This window comes from Hypanus sabinus, chromosome 9 (genome assembly GCF_030144855.1).
Source record: "Hypanus sabinus isolate sHypSab1 chromosome 9, sHypSab1.hap1, whole genome shotgun sequence".
Lineage (NCBI taxonomy): Eukaryota > Metazoa > Chordata > Chondrichthyes > Myliobatiformes > Dasyatidae > Hypanus > Hypanus sabinus.
In genome coordinates this window covers 5,363,707-5,373,520 of record NC_082714.1, presented here as the reverse complement: position 1 = coordinate 5,373,520, position 9,814 = coordinate 5,363,707, and the positions used below count along the sequence as shown (strand labels likewise).

The window sequence follows — 9,814 nt, the reverse complement described above, 5'->3', positions numbered from 1 at the left end:
CGGGTCACAGCGCTACATTTCGGCGCTACGAGCGGGCTCCGGTCCTACCTGCGCCGGGCGCCACTCATTCACCAGGATCGCCACCGCCCCGATCTCCTGTGATCCGAATCCTGCACCTGGTACCCAGTCGGGGCCGGTCCAGGAGAGAGGGCGGCGAGGGCTGCTCTGCGACGCCCCGCTCCTGCCGATGTCAATGCCGCTGGCGGCGACTGCAGCGATCCCTGAACTCCATGGCAGCCGCCGAGCGCATGCCCGAGACTTGTGACCGCGCCCGCGCCACCCCCCAGCGGCGCGCAGCCTTAAAGCGGCACCGCGCCCCGCCCGCTCCCGCCTCCTGCGGCCACGGCGACCGGACCACGGGCCGACCCGCCGCCCTTTGTCCCCACGACTCTCCGGGGAGGTTTATAATCCGCATTCTGTCAATCCCACACCGGAATTCGTCCATCCAATTTCACGTTGCGCAGTGAAAATTCCTACAGACCCTTTAAGAAGTTGGAATCTGCACTACTTTCTTTGGGGGAAACTAAATTTATATTTGTCGAAAACGCTCGAGTTACACAGCAAATCCGTAGGCATCTGGAATGCGGTTACTTTTTCAGGTGCGCTCTGTGAATGGACTAATGTCTCATTTTAAAGGGAAGTTATATATAGCAGCAAGGATATTTTTTCTTTGCTACTGATTTTTAGATTATTTTTGTGAATCAGGGCTTCGGCAAGGCCAGTATTTATTTCCCATCCCTGACAGCTTTTTAGAAGGTGTAGGTGAGAGGCCTTCTTGAAAACCCTTGCAGATCTCTACAGATGTACGTTCCGACAGGATTTATCAGAGTCTAGTATGGAGGTTGCAATGCCCAGGATCACAAGAGGCTGCAGAGAGTTATAAACTCAGCCAGTTCCATGGCAGCCACCAATTGAGGAGAGAGGAGGTGTCAAAATTTACAGGGAGAAGGGAGGAGAATGGGGTTAAGAGGGAAAATAAGCTAGCCATAATGGAATGACAGAGCAGACTAGATGGGCAACATGGCCTAATTCAGCCCCTAATGTCTTATAGTCTTGTGGTAAGAGATGGTGCCTGAAGAAGGCAGCAGCCATCAATAAGGCCCGTCACCATCTGAGACATGCCCTCATTTGGTCACTACCATCAGGGAGGAATCACAGGAGCCTGAAGACCCGCGCCCAACAGCTATTGCCCTTTGCAATCAGAATTCTAATTCTAAATGGTCCATCAACTCATTAACACCACTTAATTATATTTTTGTACAATTTATTTTTGAACTCACAGTGATTTTATGTCTTTGCACTGATTTTTTTTATAATCACTGTCAGGATTGTAATTTCAGAAAGTCAGTGATGATGAACACGATTCTAATTCCCTGGTAAAGGTTCCCCATAGTACAGGTGGGAAGACAGTTCCAGGATATAGACCACAAAAAAAGGAAAGCACAGTACAGGCTCTTCAGCCCACTATGTTATGCTGACCCTTTAACCCACTCCAAATCAATCCAACCTTTCCACCTTTCCTTCCCCCATAGCCCTCAATTTTCCTGTCATCCATGTGCCTATCTAAGAGTCTCTTAAATGTCCCTAACATACCTGCCTCTACCACCACCCCTGGCAGGGTGTTTCATACAGCCACCACTCTCTGTCTAACGAACATTCTCTGACATTTCCCCCCCCCCATACATTCCTCCAATCACCTTAAAATTTTCCCCTATCTGATCAGCTATTTCCACCCTGGAAAAAAGTCTCTGGCTGTCCACTTGATCTATGCTTCTTATCATCTTATACACATCTATCAAGTCATTCTTTTGGAATTTTTTTTGTTTCATAGCAAGTTAACTTAAGATAAAGATTAGTTTTATTTGTCACATGTACATTCAAACATTCAGTGAAATGTGTTGTTTACACTTGAGAAAAATCTCTGGCTAGCCACTCTCTATGCCTTTTATCTTATACACTTCCATTAGGTCACTTCTCCTCCTCCAGAAAAACCCTAGCTTGCTCAACCATAGACACTCTCTGTAATCCAGACAAGGTTCTGGTAAATCTCTTCTGTACCTTCAATAGAGCTTCCACACCTTTCCTATAATGAGGTGACCAAAACTAAACACAACTTTACTGAGAAATGATGGAATAATGATATATTTTCCATATTAAGATTGGTGTAACTTAGAGGTGTAGCTGCCAGTGATGGAACTCCCCTGCATGTGAAGCCCCCATTCTTCTTGCAGGAAGAGATTGTAGTTTAACAAGCTTTTATTGGAGTATTCTATGTGTTAATTGCATGGTGGTGGATGGAGAGATAATAAAGAGGCTGCTTTGTACTGGATTCTCCTTGAGTATTTTAGGGAGTTGTGCTTATCCAGGCAAATGGACATCCCATCACTTGTGACTTGTGTTAACAGGTAATGAGCTATGTATTGCAGGTCGCCCAGCCTCTGACCTGCTCCTGCAGCCACAGTCTATGTTGCTGAGTTTCTGGTCAATGGTGATTCCTATCATGTTGACAGTGGGAGAAGTATGGCACAGACTGTCGAGGTTATTTGGTTAAATTCTCTCCTGATAGAGTTGGCCATTGACATTGGGCATGGACTGCTTCATGTGAATGGAATTGAACAATTGAATTAGAATTGAACAGTGCAATTGATCGCATTGCCATCTGTGAGCGCACTGGAGTCCATGCTGGGTTGGGTGTTGGCTCCTCCCATCTGTGCTGCTCTTCAGTGTTCACTGGTTCTTCCTTTCAGTGTTTGCTTGGTGGAAGAACAAGCTAGACCAGGACAACACCCCATGCATCATCATTCTGTGGGCCCTGTCATTCAGGGATGGGCAATTTTTTTGTGTGACTGTTTTCTGCTATCATAACCTATGCTATGTGCTGGGTACTGTTGGTAATGTGTTTTGCACCTTGGCTCCAGAGGAATACTGCTTCATTTGTCTATATTAATGTCTGGTTAAATGATAATTAAACTTGAACTTAAATAAACATCCTCATTTCAGACTGTGTGAGTATTTATCATTTAGCAATACAGTGCAGAGTTGGCCCTTCTAGCCCTTCCAACCACACTGCCCCAGCAAACCCCAACAAACCTGATTAACTCTAACCTAATCATGGGACAACTTACAGTGGCCTATTAACCTACCCTGTATGTCTTTGGATTGTGGGAGGAAACCAAAGGAACTGGAGAAAACCCACACATTCTACAGGGAGGAAATACAGAGACTCCTTACAGAATGGCACTGGAACTGCACCCTGAACTCCGGAACGCCCCCAGCCACTAGCCATTACACTACCATGTGATGGAAGGAAAGTCACTATTGTTGGTGCTAGCCGTTTCTATCCTCCCATAGTGCTGCTCAACCCACAGAGTTCCTCCAAAAGATTTTATGTTGCTCCAGATACCAGCAACTGCAATCTCTCACGTCTCCTGAAGTAATGTCTTGGAAATAATTGACTTCCAAAGAGCATTTATTTTCCTTTTATGTAAGACTTAATTCCAAACAATGCATTGTGAATCAAGACATTACATTTGATTTCAAGCCTGTTGGGGAGAATTAGTGATTATGTTTTACTAATTGCACATTGGGCGTGAATGTGATGGTCCCCAGTGGAATGAGGATCTCCAGGGACATATTTGCATCAGTTATGGAATTGGTTGAGGCAAATCTGGATTTAACAGAATAAATTATCATGAGATGTTGGCTTGTGCTTATAAAGCTGAGGAGTGATTTAACAAAGATGCCATAAGATGGATCTAGAGAATCTATTTTTTAATATTTCTTTTGTATAGTAATTTTTAATGTATTGCACTGTACTGCCACCTAGTACATACCCTCTTTTCATTACTACCAGCACGGAGGGGTATAGGAGCCTGAAGAGACACACTCAATATTTTAGAACAGCTTCTTCCCCTGCACCATCACACTTATGAATGGACAATAAACCCATGTACCACTACCTCACAATTTTTGCTCTCTTTTTGCATTACTTATTTAATTTGTTTTATATATCTTATTGTAATTTATAGTATTTTTATGTACTGCACTGTACTCAAACTGCATGAGATATGCCAGTGATAATAAACCTGATTTTGATTCTGAAGCTGAGCTTCTATTAGCTGAGGTATAGGTTTCAGAGGCAGGGACACCCAGTACAAAATGTACAAATCATGACTTTGGCCATAGCTGCAGCATTACATGTACAGTACTGTAGTTCTGGTTGTCACAACTGCCAAGAAGGAATAAGAACAGAAGATGCTGGAAACACTGAGCAAGTCAGGCATTATCTTAGAAGGAGAAACTGAGTTAATGCTTTCAGTTCAAAGACGCTTTGTCAAAGTAAATTTATTATCAAAGTGTGTATACTCTTGGGTGTGTTAGTAGTTAACACAAATATTAAAGTTAGCCCATGGGTTGTGGAAACAATTCAGTGTTGAGGTGAGTAAAATTATCCACTCTGGTTCAAGAGTCTGATGGCTGTAGGATAATAACTGTCCCTGAACCTGGAGGTGCAGGTCCTGACACTGTTGTACCACCTTCCCAATGGCAGCAGCAAGAAAAGAGAATGGCCTGTGGATTGTGGGGGTCCTTGATGATGGAGGCTGCTTTTTTGTGATAATGCTTCTTGAAGATGTGCTCAATGGTGGGAAAGGATTTTACTGTGATAGACCGGGCTGTATCCACCATTTTTGTAGGCTTTTCCATTTTTGGGCATTGGTGTTTCCATACCAGACCGTGATGCAACCAGTCAGGATACTCTTCACTGTGCATGTATAAAAGTTTCTCGAAGTTTTGGGTGACATGCTGAATCTGTGCAAACTTCTCCAAAAGTAGACGTGCTGCTGTACCTTCTTTGACACGTGCTGGACCCAGGACAGATCCTCTGATACATTAACACCAAGGAATTTAAAGTTATTGACCCTTTACTGACAAGATATGCACTTCGTGTTAACTCTATTTCTCTTTACTCAAATGCTACCTGTCTTGCTAAACATTTTAGATTCTGCGGCCTCTGTAGATCTTTGATTTTCAATGACAAAGAGGGTGTTCATTTGCAATTTGCAACATAGCATTAGTGAATTTAGACTGCCGGTTGCAACGTACATCTCCTCAGTTAGCAAACCTGCTTTGCTGAGAAATGTTCGGTATTTTCCCAGCCACTACTGAACAGCGCAGATTTTCCTGGCTGACTTCTGACAGGGAACATGACAGAAACACTGATCCATTGCTCCACACAGTGGATAGAAATGCTAGAGGGTTCAGAGATTTTTCAATTTGTCTGTTCATGGTAAGTGGATTTTACTGGCAGTGTTAGTATTTATCGCACATCCATAATTACCCCTGAACTGTAAGTTCTGAGCCATTTTAGTTAAGAGTTCACCATACTGGTGGATCTGACATCACACGGAGGCCTGACAAGGTAAGGAGACACGGCTTCCTATCCAGAAGGACATTAGTTAGGCTGAAGATTTATTGCTAAGAAGAGAGATATTGACATTTATAAAAATAAAGAGACTAATGGGAGATGTTAGTCTCCTATTGAGGTGTTTAAATCTAAGAGCACCAGCAAGAGTCAGTGAGAAGGGACTACTTAACTTGGTAACAAAGTCAATAAAGATTAAAGATTTTAAAGATTAGCTTTATTTGTCACATGTACATCGAAAAAATCAGTTGTATGTGTCAATGACCAATGAATTCTGAGGATGTGCTGAAGACAATCTGCAAGTGTTGCCATGCTTCTGGCAGCAACATAACATACCTCTACTCACTAACCCTGACAAGCCTATATAGTATGTGCATAACATACTAACCCTGACAAGCCTATACAGTATGTGCATAACATACTAACCCTGACAAGCCTATATGTACAGACTAACCCTAATAAGCCTATACAGTATGTGCATAACATACTAACCCTGACAAGCCTATATGTACACACTAACCCTAATAAGCCTATACAGTATGTGCATAACATACTAACCCTGACAAGCCTATATGTCTTTGGAAGAAACTGGAGCACAGAGAGGAATCCCACATGGTAAAGGAGAATGTACAAACTCCCTACAGATTTGAACTCTGATTGCTGGAGCTGTAAAGTGTTAATGTAGCTGCTATGTTACTGTTCTTCCCTAATAACATTGAGAATTAGGGCTAAGTTAATTGGCAGAAAAAATAGAGAGAAGTTAAGGAAAATAATTTTCAATAAAAGAGCACTAATGCTCACTGTAATTAACATATACTGTACCTGGATGAGCCCTTGAGAAGTTGAAATCTACAAGGCTAAGACAAATATCCTATACAGATCTATTCTTGGTCACCTGGCATTGGGTTGCACGGTAGCATAGTGGTTAGTGTAACACTTCACAGCATCGGTGATTGGGGTTCAATTCCCACCACTGTTGATAAGGAGTTTGTGCTCTCGTCGTGAACATGCAGGTTTCCTCGAGGTGCTCTGGTTTGCTCCCATATTCCAAAGTCATACAAGTTAGGCTTAATGAGATATGGGCATGCTATGCTGCTAATGGATGCATGGTGACATTTGCGGTCTGCCCCCAGCATAATCCTTCAACTGTGTTGGTCATTGATGCATTTCACTGGATGTGTTTTAATGTACTTGTGAAAAATAAAGCTTATCGAGTTTTCTCCGTCCCATACGGAGGGAACAATGTAAGAGACAAGGTGACAGGTGGAAGAGGCAAAGGGCTTAAGATTGAAATTCAGATTCCCTTAGTTTTCACTCATACATTGAAACAGACAGTGAAAAACATTGTTGCATTAACAACAAACACAATCTAAGGATGTGCTGGGGGCAGCCCGCAAGTGTGGCCCCACATTCCAGTGCCAACATTGCATGTCCACAATGTTCAGCAGAACAACGCAAACAACAACAACAGCAACAAAACAAAATAACAACTGCAAAATAAGTCCCTTTTCTCCCTACCAACCACACTGACATCTACCAATGGCAGGACCGGCCTCCAGTGGACTCATGGACATAAGAAAAAAAGTTAGTAGAAGGGGACAGTAAAATAATTATATTTCCTGTACTGTATATATTTTTATGAATACAATTTTTTGAAGTAAAAAAAATTCTCGACTCCAACCCATACAAAATGCTGGAGGAACTCAGCAGTCAGGTAGCATCCATGGAAATAAATAAACAGTCAACATTTTGGGCTGAGACCCTTCAGTACTTTCTAGACTGCTACACCTGTGCAGTTACTGGGGAAATGTTGCACCTCCAAAGATCTTTCTAGATGAAATGTTGAATATTAAATTGAGACTTTCTTGTCCTTTCAGGTGGATATAGAAAGTCAACATCAAGAATAGAGACGTTCTTCCCAAATTTGAAGGCGAAAATTATCCCATGATTAACACAAAAACATAAAAGACCACAGAAGCAGAAATCTGGAGCAAAAATCAAACTACTAGAGGAACTCAGTGGGTCAGGCAGCAACTGTGGAAGGAAATGGAAAATTGACGTTTCAGGTTAACACATTCTGTTGTCTGTGGGATCATATTTTGTGCAAATTAGCTGCCATGTTACCTACATTTAAAAACATCATTGACAGTAACCTTTTAAGGCTTATTTGATTGCAAAAAAATCTTCCTTATGAAGAATTTTGGCCATGAAGTAAAAAATCTGTTTGACAACCAGGAATCATCCAATTGGGTAACAAATACTGGGCTTCTGATTTAGCAGTTGGTGCAGGAGGGTGTAAAACTGTGATTATGAATGTGTTAGGCAACCAATCGCTGTTGATATGGGGGATGGGGGGGTGGTTTGTGGTGATCACATGACAAAGCCTTCCAGAATAAATCCAATCAGAGCTGGAATTCCATTCAGGGTGATCCCCAGCCCAACTTCTAGAAGCAAACAAACTCAAATCCTTATTGTAAACACGAGGAAATCTGCAGGTGCTGGAAATTCGAGCAACACACACAAAATGCTGGTGGAACGCAGCAGGCCAGACAGCATCTATTGGAAAAAGTACAGTTGATTTTTTGGGCCGAGACCCTTCGTCAGGACTAACTGAAAGAAAAGATAGTAAGAGATTTGAAAGTAGGAGTAGGGAGGGGTGATAGGAGAAGACAGGAGGGGGAGACGTGAAGCTGAGAGCTGGAAAGGTGATTGGCAAAAGGGATACAGAGCTGGAGAAGGGAAAGGATCATGGGACGGGAGGCCTAGGGAGAAAGAAAGGGGGAGGGGAGCACCAGAGGGAGATGGAGAAGAGGCAAAGAGTGATTGTGAGAGGGACAGAGAGAGAAAAAAAGGGGGGAATAAATAAATAAGGGATGGGGTAAGAAGGGGAGGAGGGGCATTAACGGAAGTTTGAGAAATCAATGTTCATGCCATCAGGTTGGAGGCTACCCAGACAGAATATAAGGTGTTGTTCCTCCAACCTGAGTGTGGCTTCATCTCAACAGTAGAGGAGGCCATGGATAGACATATCAGAACGGGAATGGGACGTGGAATTAAAATATGTGGCCACTGGGAGATCCTGCTTTCTCTGGCGGACAGAGCGTAGGTGTTCAGCGAAACGGTCTCCCAGTCTGCGTCGGGTCTCACCAATATATAAAAGGCCGCACCAGATGCAGTATACCACACCAGTTGACTCACAGATGAAGTATTGCCTCACCTGGAAGGACTGTCTGGGGCCCTGAATGGTGGTGAGGGAGGAAGTGTAAGGGCAGGTGTAGCACTTGTTCCGCTTTCAAGGATAAGTGCCAGAAGGGAGATCGGTGGGAAGGGATGGGGGGGAACGAATGGACAAGGGAGTCGCATAGGGAGCGATCCCTGTAGAAAGCAGAAAGAGGGAAAGATGTGCTTGGTAGTGGGATCCTGTTGGAGGTAGCGGAAGTTACGGAGAATTATATGTTGGACCCAGAGGCTGCTGGGGTAGTAGTTGAGCACAAGGGGAACCCTATCCCGAGTAGGGTGGCGAGTGGATGGGGTGAGGGCAGATGTGCGTGAAATGGGAGAGATGCATTTGAGAGCAGTTGATGGTGGAGGAAGGGAAGCCTCTTTGTTTAAAAAAGGAAATCATCTCCTTCGTGCTGGAATGAAAAGCCTCGTCCTGAGAGCGGTGTGGGGGAGACGGAGGAATTGTGAGAAGGGGATGGCATTTTTGCAAGAGACAGGGTGGGAAGAGGAATAGTCCAGGTAGCTGTGAGAGTCAGTAGGCTAATAGAAGATATCAGTAGATAAGCAGTCTCCCGAGATGGAGACAGAAAGATCAAGAAAGGGGAGGGAGGTGTCAGAAATGGACCAGGTAAATTTGAGCAACATGCACAAAATGCTGGTGGAAGGAAAAGAGGGGGACAGATACCCTCTTGGAACATGGACTGTTCTACAAAGCCAACAAAAAGGCAGGCATTGCTGGGACCCATACAGGTGCCCATGGTTACAACTTTGGTTTGGAGGAAGTGGGAGGAGCCAAAGGAGAAATTACTGAGAGTAAGGACTAATACCGCTAGATGGAGGAGAGCAGTTGTAGAGGGGAACTGGTTAGGTCTGGAATCCAAAAAGAAGCTGAGAGCTTTGAAACTTACCAGTTAGGTCTGGAACACACAAAATCCCTTCCCACCTATGTTCGTGACACTTCTCACGCTTCGAATTTTTTCAATGATTTTAAGTTCCCTGGCCCCCACCGCCTTATTTTCACTATGGATGTCCAGTCCCTATATACCTCCATCCCCCACCAGGAAGGTCTCAAAGCACTCACCACCATTCAGGGCCCCAGACAGTCCTTCCAGGTGAGGCGACACTTCACCTGTGAGTCAGCTGGTGTGGTATACTGTGCCCGGTGCCTTT

The 9,814-nt window shown here is 43.9% G+C and overlaps 2 protein-coding genes across 6 annotated transcripts in view; one reads left to right on the top strand and one right to left on the bottom strand.

Moving 5' to 3' along the window:
• Positions 1-274, bottom strand: part of LOC132399028 (zinc finger protein GLIS2-like) — a 90,448-nt gene extending 90,174 nt beyond the window's left edge. For 4 of the 5 annotated variants that reach the window (XM_059978915.1, XM_059978918.1, XM_059978917.1 and 1 more), the window contains exon 1: positions 49-274. The gene's annotated coding sequence lies outside the window, so the exon portion shown is untranslated. The other variant, XM_059978919.1, reaches the window with a different exon arrangement.
• Positions 275-462: 188 nt separating this feature from the next.
• The window catches only part of tfap4 (transcription factor AP-4 (activating enhancer binding protein 4)), a 39,620-nt gene continuing 30,268 nt past the window's right edge, over positions 463-9,814 (top strand). Inside the window, exons 1-2 of the mRNA XM_059978912.1 lie at positions 463-599; positions 7,300-7,488. The gene's annotated coding sequence lies outside the window, so the exon portion shown is untranslated. The remainder of the gene's footprint in view (positions 600-7,299; positions 7,489-9,814) is intronic.